Below are 13,491 nucleotides of genomic sequence, written 5' to 3' on the forward strand. Positions count from 1 at the left end.
TCTCCCCCTCATTAGTTCACTCTGCTGAAATAAGAAAAGTCCAGCCCAAGAGTGGCTGGGAGGAATGGCCTGTCAACTCATGTTACACATTCTGCCCCTCTATTTCTGTCCTTACCAAGGGGGGGTAAAAAGAAAACAGCATGGGTGGGGTGGAATAAATACATGGTTGTGGTGTTGTGTTTTTTTTGCATGTGTGTGTGTGTGTGTGTGTGTGTGTGTGTGTGTGTGTGTGTGTGTGTGTGTGTGTGTGTGCGCGTGCCATATCGCCCATACATACACAAGATAAACAATGACTATGCGCAGTTAGCCCCAAAGTGACCCTACTACAACTGTACTCCGTGCATATTATTGTAGCGACCCAGGGTTTGACATGTAATGTGGTGATGCAGTGTTTAGATAGGAACTGATGTGTGGGGGTTGTTCCTGGGGGGGAACGGTGTGTAAGTGGCACTTCCTGTCTCGTGGTGATGTCAGTCTGTATATGGGAGACAGCTGGCTGGACGTATGTATAGCTAGCAGCGTAGCTACCGCTGGGGGCTATGAGAATGAGCCAAGAATAAAAGCCTGTACCAACGATAAGTCTCCTGGTTCCTGGACGAATACCTGATTCGTTACAATATATATACACTTGTGCAGGATTAGGGTCACACTCAGCTCTATAAGGCAATAGGGGGGGACGGCTGTTCAAAACGCTCTCCTACCCGTCTCCGACGTCCGATTGCAGATCCGAAGATATGATAGTTCTCCTACGGAAGCCAATAATTTAGCTGTTGAAATGATACTATACCATATATACCTATAACCCTAACGCGCAGTATGCTGTGAGGTAGATTTAGAGTTAGTTAGATTCTGCTCTGTGTACAGCGCCTCGTCGTGGCAAACGAGGAAGTAACTTTGGTTATACTCTAGTTCGGTTACTCTTTGTTTGAGGCGCTGTGTGAAATCACTTCACCCGGCGCCCATGTTTGGAAAGTAGTTCTGGCCATTATTTACCTTCAAAAAACACAGTTTCTCGGCATATAACTAACCCGTGAGTTTTTTGAAATTGGTGCAGTATTGACCAAGTTCGTGTGACGCACACAAAATGTATGGTCCAGTGGCGATTTTAGCCTGACATTTCTGGAGGGGCAGTTTTACCATCACACACCAAAAAGATGTAGCCAATCTATGGTATGACTGCGATTTGAGTGCCAATGAGCAGAAATATTCCAAAACTAAATACACTTCACATTTGTATGGGTACGCTCGGTATGGAGCTCGGAACGCAGACTTCATAGCAGTGATATATTGAGCAGCCCTCTGCTGCAAACACACACACTGCTCTGTTCCCTGTTTATCCCAGATGGGGTAACTATCACATGAGAGCCTTGCAAACCTTGCATTACTGACAAAAAATATACAAAACAACTAAATCAATTTGGCTTTAATTCTTCTATTCAACATCCAACAGCAGAGCAGAGGCTATAACGACAAGTCACGTGACAGCTGCAATCAGGGCCGATCCTGGCCATTTGGGTGCCCTAAGCGTAATTGTTCTGTGGTGCCCCCCCCCCCCCCCCCCCCCCCGTAAAACTTTCAATAACTGTCAAACGAAAGACTGCAAAATCATTAATTATGAACGATACTAGTGTATCTCACATTTCATTACATGTGGGAAACAAACAATTGTTAGAATTACTGTACATGTCAGCAAACAAGTGATTGTTAAACTGTACATGCAAGCAGGGGCGGACTGGGATCATAATTCAGGCCGGGCATTAGATACCAAGCAGGCCAGGCCGATACAGGCCGACGTGCGTGCCGGCGTCCGAAGGGCGGCGGCGAAAAATTTGGGCTGTTTGAAGCCCAATTTGGGCTGTTTGAAGCCAGATTTGGACCGTCTGAAGCCCGATTTGGGCCAGTTGAAGCCAGATTTGGGCCAGTTAAAGCCAGATTTGGGCCGGTTGAAGCCAGATTTGGGCCGCTTGAAGCCCAATTTGGGCCGTTTGAAGCCCAATTTGGGCCGAGTCCAATTTTACAATGAGATGCACCCTGAATAAAGTAATAAAACCACTAGTAAACCAGTAGGCGGCACCTGGCCTGCTGTTCAGTGAGTGGCCTGACTGAGGGCACCAAAAAAAAAAAAAAAAAATTTTTTTTTTTTTTTGGTGCCCTCAGTCACGTGATGCCCTACGCAGTCTGCGTACTCTGCGTAATGGGTTGGAGCGGGCCTGGCTGCAATAGTCTACAGCAGTGATACTCAACTGGCGGCCCGCGGGGCCACATGCGGCCCGTGTGTGGCCCGCGATGGAATTGCATTTTTTTTTTTTTTTTACAGTGCACCTGAACGCAACATGCAAGATACCCGCTGAATAAGTGTCCAAATGTTCATGCCATTCTGGCCAATACTCACACTTCTGTTATAGCATTTCAGTCTGGAATATGGAATATCTTTCAATAATCTATGATTTAGCTGCTAAATTGTCAAATACCGCCGTCTGCTCGCTACCCAGGCACTTATGTATTTACTTAACCTAACTAACTATCCGGTGTGCACAACATTGTCAGACTAAACTCCGGCTGACAACCCAAAAACCTACAATCCGCTACAGAAAAATGTATATTGATTGTTTATTAACTGGCCCCTGCTGGCCTTCTATCATTTCACGAAAGTGGCCCCCGGGCAAAGCAAGTTGAGTATCCCTGGTCTACAGAATACAGTGAACGGCGCACTGTCCAATTCTCATCCATATCCAAACAAACATGTCAGACAGCTCCAGTAGTGTGTATACACAGTGTACGGCGCACTGTCCATTAGCCTATGTGAAAAAAACATTTCAGCTCCACACACACAAATATTGACTCACCGATGCAGGTCACTTGAACAGGAATGTAGCGGGCCGGTTCTTTGCGTGAGCAAACCTCTCGATGACTTTACTGTTGAAATCCACCTTTCCCTGAATAAACTCACTTTCAATGGAAAGCATGTCTTAATCCTTTTCAATGTTGAAAAGTTCCTCTCAGATTCGGCAGATGTCATGGGGGAGTTCCAATTTATCTTCCAACAGCAATGTACTAAACCGCACAGGCAACAAATAATCTACACGATTCATTGTAGTTGTAGCTAGCAGCTTAATAAAACACACTTGACAGTAGGCTATTAGCTAGCTAGCGGCAATGTACTGGTCTGATTTAGCATTTCGTTTGTTTATTTTCTCCTCATCACATGACATTTTGCGGCCACACACCTGTTGGGCGGAGTTCATGTCAGGAGTTCACTCACGTGGGTAGTAGAAATCGACAGAACACCTGCCTGCCCCATATGCAGGAAATGCAGCACGCTGCGCGAGCAGAGCCAAGCACACAGAAACAGACACACACACAAACAAACAGCACTATACGATTGTGAGTCAAGTTTATTTATATAGACACCACATTCACAGTTGAATCACTACTTTGTATTCAATATAAAATACGATTTTCCACTACAGTCCAGTCAGATGTAATGAGCTTCTTGCACCGCACCACAGCGCCATCTGGTGGTGGTGGGGCACTGCCCCACTTGCCCCTAATGTAAAATCGCCACTGGTATTGGTCACATTTGATGTCATTGTGTTTATGGTTTTATTTTGGTAATGTTATTTCTGGAAGAAGAGTAGCTATTGTAATTTGAGCCAAAACAACCATATTGTAGCGAATCAGCAGTACACATACAGGGGTGAGCATTAGTAGTGTCTCGACTGCAGATAGGAACTGATGTGTGGGAGTGTTGTATTGGGGGAACACTATGCTGGGGGGATACTTCTGGAGTGAACTGAGCATGCGCGTCAGTCCACACACACTACTTGGAGGGAAAGCAGCTAGCTTTAAGCGTGACAACCGCTGAGAGTTGTAATATAACTAACTGTGAATAAAGACCCTTGTACCATCAAGAAGCCTCTGCCTCATGAGATAACGGATACGTTACAATATATTGCCTCTTCTTTGTAAAAGTACAATGTTATTTTCTAATGCACTTTGAGAATTGCAGTGTTTCAGTGCTGCCAGCAGGGGGCAGTGCGCGCGTTGCTTCTCCCGTGGACTTTCTTGCTCGTTGATTTTCGCTACTTCCTCGTTGAACTGACAAGAAGCAAGCAGCCTCGCCTATCTCATCCATTCTGCTGTCTTCACAGGTTTGTGCAGTTTTAAAACTGGTATAAATGTGCACACATGCTGCTTAACATTTAAATTACACGTGAGATACATTTTGTTAGAGTAACTACTACGTTTATGTGCGTTTTGGGCAAGAAGATAAACTACTGTTTTCCTTGAGTTGCGGTGGTCCTAGAGGGCGCTGTCTGTCATGTAAACTTACCGTTGTTGTGACCAAGATGGGATCCGTCTATGTGTTGGTTTTGGGCTCCAGGCTGCAGTATATATTTCGTTTTGGGTTCAATACTACAGATTTTTGTACAACAGTGTGTTCTGAAGCAATAGATTAATGGTGTTTACAGTTTAATGTATTTTTGAACATTTTAAGTAATTGTCACTTTGCCAGTCTTCAGCTCACAGTCTTAACAAACTGATATAGTCAGTTTAAGGCCAGTTTGATTTGTTTTGCACTATGTGATGTTAAATAAAGGGACATGTGAAGAGACCCACCAGTTTTACATTTCATAGGAATGTTTCTCTTTATTTATTTTTGGTAATTGTGAACTCCATTGAAATATAGCTCAGTTAGCCTAATGGACTGAATGAAGACACTGAATTCATTTTCATGGTAATTTGAGGGAAAATTTTGTATTTGAAAGTGGAAAAGACTGTGACTTGTCTATGCAATTTGTTTATTGTTGATAACCCTAACCTTTGTATGGATAAAATGATATTGAAATATGAAAAACAAAATACAGAAAGAGGAAAACATACATATTTTGTTTAATGGCAAATCAATTCTGATGAGAGGAACTGAACTGAGAAGAAGCAACGTCGCCTGTCTCATTCATTCTCCTGTCTTTACAGGTTTTCATTCTGAGACCTGTAACAATCGCTTCAGTTGGGAGTTGCTTTGCACACATAAGGCTACTTCTACTGCTTTATAAACAAGTGGGTTTTGCCACTGACATTATCTGACACAGGATCATTCCATGACTAGGCTATAGAGAGATATTTTACCTTCTGCTTGATCCAAGTCTCGCTCAAGTCTAGAGAGTCTGGCCAGAGTTGCGTTGTCGCAGGCAGTCAGCTGTGCAAAAGCAAGATGGGAGTACGTTATACTTATACCAGCTCAGTGGCCTTGTGGTCTGAGTGTCCGCCCTGAGACTGGGAGGTTGTGTGAGTTCGATCCCCGGCCGAGTCATACCAAAGACTATAAAAATGGGACCCATTTGCCTCCCTGCCTGGCTGACCGGTCTCGTAAGGGGGCGTGGCACCAGTGGTGAAACCTCCGTGGCACAGATACAGGAAGTGACTGGAAGTTGGGGTGTCTCTATCTAAGGTCTATGGTTATCCTTACAGTATGGATACAAACTGGAGGAGCGGACATGGAGAGACAGAGAGGAGCAACATGCAGAGAGAGAGCGGGGGGACAAGCTACTGTGAGGTAAAAACAAGCGTTCATTTTCTCTCTCTCTTTTACAATAACAATCTGAGCCTGTGTCCATTGCAAAAATAAGCATGTTTAGTCGACATATGTGCACGGGCTGCTGATGCAGGAGAGGCAAAGCGGATGCAATCTTGGTCAATACTGCAGCAATTTCAACCATTTCTGCTCACATTAGTTAGTTATGCATAAAAAAATATATTATATGAAAATAGGGTCCAGGTTGAAAAATACCTAAATTATCCTTTAACCCATTGATACCTGATGCAACATTTGCGTGTTTGTATATCCCTCATTTGTGTGTGTATCCCTTTAAGACGGTTCGCCGTCTTAAAGGGATACACACACAAATGCTGCATCAGGTATCAGTGGGTTAAGCCATTTTTAGTGTCACAAGTGCAGATTTACAAATGTGTGCATTCGAGTGAGGTAGTTTGCCTGCCGCCTTTTCTCTCTGCAAACCGCAGTGACCCAGAAGCCCATCAGCAGGCAGGTTTACTGTAACTCCCCGGCAGGATCAGAGGTTAATAACTGGTACCGCGGCAACACGAAGTGCACAAGCATTTATGCTCAAAGACTGATGACTACACTTCAGAGTGCCACCTCTTTTTAGATGCTTCAGTGAGCACCTCTGGTGACTGTCGCTGTGAAGGTCGAAGGGGCGGGGCTACGTCCTGGAAGTTGAAATTGTTTGAAAAGACTTTGTGGATTATGCAAATCAAAGGGCGAAAGTGATAGAAGTGAGAGAGGTCCAAAGCCTTAAGGCCGTTTCACACCGGTGCGGATTTTCACGCGAATATTCGGCACGGAGATTCGCAACAAAATGTTTTAATGAGTTGCAATTGAACCTTGCACACCGAGGCGGAACATTCGTGCGGGGGTTTATTTTTCCGCACGGACTTTGACTTCCGCGGATTTTCGGATGCGGCACGATACGTTTGACCAATGAAATCCTTTATTTACAACTGACGTCACATTGTAGTATGGAGCTACGCTGCTGTTTGGCATGGTGATGATTCAATTTGTGTTCATAGCCTACTGTAACGTTTAGGGGTGGGACAAAATATCGATACCCACGTTATCGCGATATTTCCACCCGCGATACGTTATCGATACACTGGCGCCAAGTATCGATATGTTTATTATTATTATTATTTTTTTTTTTTTTTTTTTTTTTTTTTTTTTTTTTTAATAAACAGGCTAAAATATTATGCTGTGTGTGGTAGTTGAAACATAGTTTCAAGTTGACTTTATTTATGTTTGTAGTTGAAACAAAAACATAACTACTGTAGGCTACATGAATGGAAATGTTTGATCATTAATATCTACTTTTAGAAATTATATAGGTAGGTAGGTAGGTTATATAGGTTTTCTTGTTTTAATAGTAATAATAAAAAGACTTAATGTGTAACTTTTCCTCCGTGGTATCGAAAATGGTATGAGTGAGTGAGTGAACTCAGAGAGTTCATGTCAATTCTGCTAATAAATGCATAATACATGATTTTTTGCCTTCAGAGGTATTTTTTTCACTTGTTACACAGGTATCGTGATGTATCGTCTTCCAATATATCGCAGTATCGCAGTATCGTGATATATCGTTATCGAGGGCCAAGTATCGTGACGATATCGTATCGTGAGCTACTCAGCGATTCCCACCCCTAGTAACGTTACAGGATATCTATAGCCTTCCTAGCGTGAACGTCCCCCCCAGTTTCGCCGTTTGTTTACAAACACTGATCCCTCGTATATCGTGATTTTTTTTTAAAGCAAAAGACGGTAAACAAAATAAATTACATGAAAATGCTCACCTCAAACACACTGCCAGTCGTTGTTCAGGGTCGATAGGTTTGCGGTAGTTTACTAGTTTGTGTGTTTCCTCATTATGTGAGGGGCTATCATCCCCAACAGAGCCTCAAATTGCTCAACTCCCATTCTGAAATAGACTGCCTGAAGCGACTGTGATACAGGCGCTCCTCGACCAGCTGATGAAACTCGCCATGTTCTGTGCGCCTGTCTAAAATTGGGTGAACCCAGAACCTTCTTTTCCTCTTTCTCGTTTGTTTTCTCAGCAATATGAGGAGCAGGTCGTCATCACTGCTACTACTACTGCTTGACTCCATTGTGGTCTCTGCTCACTGTTTTTCCGCCGACGGAAAATGAACGTGGGAATGCGAATAATTCGCACCCGGACCTGTGTGTATAGTTTGCAATGCGGAAAATCCGCACGAAATTTCGCATCGCATATCGCAACGCATTCCGCACCGCACCAGTGAGAAACGGCCTTAAATGCGACGTACCAAAGGTGTCTCGACGGTAAGGTGAGTCATTAGGCTCCAATATGTTTTTGCGCTGAACGCAACTCAGACTTGGAATTGGAGTTTTAAAGGGACTTCTAAATGTTATTAACTCATTCACTGCCAATATCTGACTGGCATTTTTGGCACAGGCCAAGTATTTCCATAATGTTTGGTCATCTTTCAAGACCCACAGTAAATTCTGTACTAGGACTACAGTGATGTCCAATACCTCGAAATGAAGATCTAAGTCTCTACTTTCACCCCCAAAAAGAAAGTTAGCTTTTAGCATGTTCTGTACTCTACTTATAACCCTTTTTATACACCCCATGTTCACCAAAAAAGCCTGTCTGGGAAGAGAAAAGGGAGAAAAAAGCATTTTTGTAAAAGGGCACAATCTCAGGCATAACTCACTCTCAATTCTTTTATTTTGAACTGTATTGACATCAGACATGTAAATATTATTCGTTAGGACACAAATGACAAAAAAAAAAAATATATATATATATATATATATATACACATGAAGTGCTTTTTTTTTACATTCAACAATACAGTTTACTCGGTGTGAGTGTGCAGACAGACAGACAGACAGACAGACAGACACACCGACAGACAGACAGACAGACAGACAGACACACACACACACACACACACACACACACACACACACACACACACACGATCCCCCTTTTAGATTTCTAACCCAACATAGGATAAGCAATAACCACGCCCTGTGGCGCTGGGATTGGCCAGGAGCAACACTGGAGGGCACGCAGCCCAGCGATTTCATGAACCAACTGAAGAGCTCTTGAGAAGGACAGCGGGCTGCTGTGAGTGCCTTCTGCCCGCTGCTGCCTAGCTGTTCCTGTGTTTATTTTTGATTTGTTCTGGTACACCCGTACTCGTCCATGTCTCCCTGTCATATCAACTCTGCTATTTGATCGTTCCCGTTTTCCCCTCGGCTATTCAACACGTCCTCACCGCCCTCGCAAACTGATCGATCATTTCCTCATTCCTCCGATGATCAAACACATCTCTTGATTACTTTCTCCCGTTTTCTCCTGGCTGGCACAGAGGAAGGCGACTCCAGCTCGTGCAGCGCGCCGAGGGCGTTTCAATGGCGTTTCTCCTGTCTGCACAAGGAAGCATTACCCGTTCTCTGCTTTTCCTCTTGCTCAATTTCAAAACAACAGCTGCGGTATGTGTTTGATCGCGTGCTGTCGGCTACCCTTTGAAGGCAGGGACCTGTGTCTGTGTCACAGGCTGGGCAAGTGTTTGCTGCAGGCGCTGCACCAATAAAAACAAAAACACGTCAAACACGTCCTTGGCGGGGAAGGCCATTGCTGATATTCAGTCAATTCAGTCTTTGGCGGTGAATGAGTTAAAAGGTAAGAACATACTTTTATTTTCTTAATAGAAAAAAACCCCTTTATGAACGAATCTCCAAGGATTTTCCTGTTTTCTTCTTTATAACTAGGCCAAAACACACGCGCACATGCGCACGCGCACACACACACACACACACACACACACACACACACACACACGTACACACACACACACACACACGCACACACACACGCACACGTACACACACACACACACACACGTACACACACACACACACACACACACACACACACACACACGTTGTGCTCCTAAGAACATTTGGATGTTGAGATGATTTTGATTAACCCATTGATACCTGATGCAGCATTTGTGTGCGTATCCCTTTAAGACCGCGAACCGCGTTAACGCGGTTCGCGGTCTTAAAGGGATACACACACAAATGAGGGATATACACGCAAATGCTGCATCAGGTATCAATGGGTTAAAAGCAATCAGAGCGCACCAAAATAATAGCAGGAAAACTCATGAAACTAGAAGGGCACTCGGCGAGCACATGGCCTCCGCCAGACCTCTGTGCTATTATTGCTCGTTTGCGAGTCTGCTCTCAAATTTAATGGCTTCCTCCTTGGCCTACAGTACATATGCTGCACGGCACGCACCAAGTCTCAAATCAAGCTAGTCCTTTTTCCATAATCCTGCTGACAAACAAACAGACAGAAAAACAAATGGCGCCGAAAACACAACCTCCGTGGCGGAAGTAATAACATGATATATGATCAACTAAACATTGAAAGTGCTATTTCTAATGTATTTAAAATGACCACAATTTCACAATTAAATACTAAAAGCCGAGGAAATAAAGGCAGTGGTACTTTGTCAAAAGGCCCCCGTTCTTGCGTCAATCTTCCCCCTCCTGCGCCGTCGTGTCCTCCTCGCTTCGCTCTCTTTGTGAACAGAATCGATGCTGTTGTTTTTCTTTTTAAGTGGCTAGTTTGCATGAGGCCACGACGCTAAATAAGAAGGGAGCTCGCTGGGTTCGGCGGCGTCTTGGGCCGGAGCCTTTTTCATCACTTTTTCATTAGCTTTCTATTTCCAATTAGACGCCGGGCCTCAGTGGACAAAAGTGAGGCAAACAAACAATAAATTAGGCAAAGGTGCGAGTCATATATCTGCCAGCAGGACACGCTTCGGTGCATCACGTAGCCTAGCGCCAAACACCATTTCCTTCTGTGGGCATTTCCAGGCTCCTTCAAGACGACGACGACGACGACGACGACGACGCCGGGCGAAATGAAAAGCAGAGATAACTCTGCCAATTATGTACTATCTATATATACACCTCTCACACTGTCAGAGTGCAGGGACAAATACACCGGTGTGTCACAGCGGTGCAAAAATGTCACAGCTTTGTTTTTTTGTTTATCTTTTACCAGTCGGTATAATTCATGTGAAATGTAGACTTCCTATATAAACCCCGTACGAGGTTAATATTTATTAGTTTGCAAACGCATATTGCAGCATTCGGGGGGTTCTAATTGGAGGTTTGTCACCTGATTTCCTGCTTATCAATGCAACCAGCTGGTCCTCGGGTCTGTTGTCTCACGACAAGAGCCTAATTGCCTCCCACACGTGGTTAATGTAAGTTCATATGGTCACTAATGAGAACTGTCATACAGTAGAGCCTCTTTTATCCACACCTTAGACTTATTCAAATTGACAGCTTTACCCAACGGGCGTAATGCACGAAATATTTAATTGGAATGGGAAGGTTCTTATAATTCGGGTTCAGTTCTTGATACACAGAAATGGAATTTGGCGCTGGCGCTGGCTGTACTGATGACTGCACACAGCAGGGCATGTGCCTCATGGCAAACGAGGAAGTAACTTTGCTTATACTCTTTGTTAGTTCGGTTACTGTTTTGTTAGTTCTCGGTGTGTGGATTTACTTTAGAAAATTTACATTTCACCTAACTTTTGGTTACTTTCGCGTGGCTACACGAGTCACAACATGTGCGTACATACGAGTGTTTCTGGCGCTGCTGGAATGTGTGTTTTGGGCGGTTGAACGGGGATAGGCAGTTGTATCATATACTGCCATTGTAGTGCTAAGCTATTAGCGGTGTTCCTCTGTTTGTACTGCACGCACACGATGAAGGCATCCACATTCTACATTTAATATTGGCATTATGGCAAATACTGTAGGCGAATCTCCAAAAATGTTGCATATACCTTTTAATGTATCAATATATCAGAAAATAGAAAAAAGGCGCTTCTTGGATACTTAGAGACATATTTTAATTACGAAGTAAAGTACATGTCTACTGCAATAGTTAAACAAACCATGTACAGTACATCTTCAAGAAAAGACAGGGGCACAAAACGCAATGCGTTTCAACCTCTCTGGTATTTTTTGACGAAGACCAGAGAGGTTGAAACGTTTGTTTTGAATAGTTTGTTTAACTATTGCAGTAGACATGTGCTTTACTTCGTAATTAAAATCTGTCTCCAAGTATCCAAGAAGCTCCTTTTCTCTCTTTTCCGATTCACTTTTGGTCTGCAGCTGAGCGTCCTTGTGCCACATCTTTGCTTTTCCCCACGTATCAAGATATGCTTAAAGTCACATCCTGTATTGGTTCTGAATAATTGAAGGCGGTTTTCTCAGACAGTAGCAGCATTTCTACGCATCAGCGGAAGGGCTAACATTCTCATAACAATATTGGCAAAGCTACGTACAAAATGCTCCAACGATTTAAAACAATGAATGCACCAATCGAGAGAGGCCTGTACTTCCTGTAACGCACTGGCAGGATCACCTCGTTAACCATCTGTTCCTCCCCCTCCTACTCCAGAAAATAGCATGAATGAGTCAACATACCAGCAAAGTCGCTGAGCCAATTAGGCTGGAGAAAAGGAAGGAAGAAAGAAAGAAAGAAAGAAAGAAAGAAAGAAAGAAAGAAAGAAAGAAAGAAAAAAACGGGGGGGGATGCAGATCAGTGCCACCATGTTCAGCTTCTTTTTCTCGCAATATGAGATTTCATCTCAACGATACATATTGTCACGTTTTGATATCGCGATATATCGTGGGACGATATATTGTGACATCGCTAGTAGCCATTTTCTGAACAAAGCTGCAAAGCGCTGGCATATAAAATGTGAGCCTCCCATCTGTAACTTCTTTGTTTCTAGTCAAACGAGTGTTAATGCCTTGTACAGGCTGTTGTTTGCCATCTCCAGTCTGTCCATGTTTGCTTGTCATTGTGTTTAACACACACCATTACCTGTGTAGGTGAAGGAAGTGTGTGTGTGTGTATATCTGTGTGTGTGTGTGTGTAGTAGTAGTAGTAGTAGTAGTAAGTGTGTGATACCAAGTGTAGTGTTCAGTCCCCCCTCTATTCTACTTGTGCCCCAGTGTCTCCCACTGTGGGCTGTGGATGGAGCTGTCCCTGGTCCTGAAGCAGCCGCTTGGTGCTGAAACAACAACAGTGGAGACGGATCTTTCTATTATGCTGTTCACATGATTCCTTGTGTGTGTGTCGGCGTGGAGAGGGATTTGACACGTGATGTGACGTCGGTGACAAAAAGGACATTGTCACCCCGCAGTCGCTATTATGCACAATGCTTTTTGCAAATCGTCACTGTCCTTCATGCCGCGATTGCTTTCCCAACTAAAAATAACATCATGCATTTTGCCAGTACGCAGGTGTGCAATGTAAATATCCCTGGGGCTATATTGTACTAGAGAGAGTGTGAGATCCGATAGAAAGCTGCGTTTGATGTGAACCTCCTCCATCACGGATAATTTGCTGAATTAGGGCCCACGGCAGAATCCCACCAGCTATACCCACACTCGGCACTGAAAAGACTTAACGCCCACGTGAGCCTTTACAGAGCGCACAGATAACATATGCAACAAATATGGAGGTCTCAACGGGGCACGAGCGTATCTTATTATTTCAAGGCGATGCTTTTCACCGCATAAAATGTGTATAATGGCAACAAACAATAGAACAAACGATAGACTCGAAACAGAAGGGCCAGCCAAGCGAGTGCTATGTTCAGGAGAATGGCAAAGTCAACCTGATGGAAGACTGGCATCCATTCGCTCAGGAAAACATCGTGACATTTGGCCACCTTGGTCGAACTCGGGAATGTTAGGCGGGGGGGTCATTCGCAGACACTTGGCAACTTGAACACTGGACGCTTGGTAACTGGGAACCCTAGGTGCTTGGTAACTGGGAACCATAGTCGCTTGGTAACTGGGAACCATAGGTGCTTGGTAATTGGGAA

General features: G+C 43.9%; 1 pseudogene across 1 annotated transcript in view; it reads left to right on the top strand.

Annotated features, from left to right (window-relative positions):
• Positions 1-10,511, top strand: part of LOC310779701 (cell cycle control protein 50A pseudogene) — a 41,309-nt pseudogene extending 30,798 nt beyond the window's left edge. The window contains exon 2 of the transcript in view: positions 10,448-10,511. The product of the transcript in view is annotated as a cell cycle control protein 50A pseudogene (transcript). The remainder of the gene's footprint in view (positions 1-10,447) is intronic.
• Positions 10,512-13,491: the final 2,980 nt, after the last annotated feature.

The sequence above is a fragment of the Poromitra crassiceps genome (assembly GCF_964638095.1).
Source record: "Poromitra crassiceps genome assembly, chromosome: 7".
NCBI lineage: Eukaryota > Metazoa > Chordata > Actinopteri > Beryciformes > Melamphaidae > Poromitra > Poromitra crassiceps.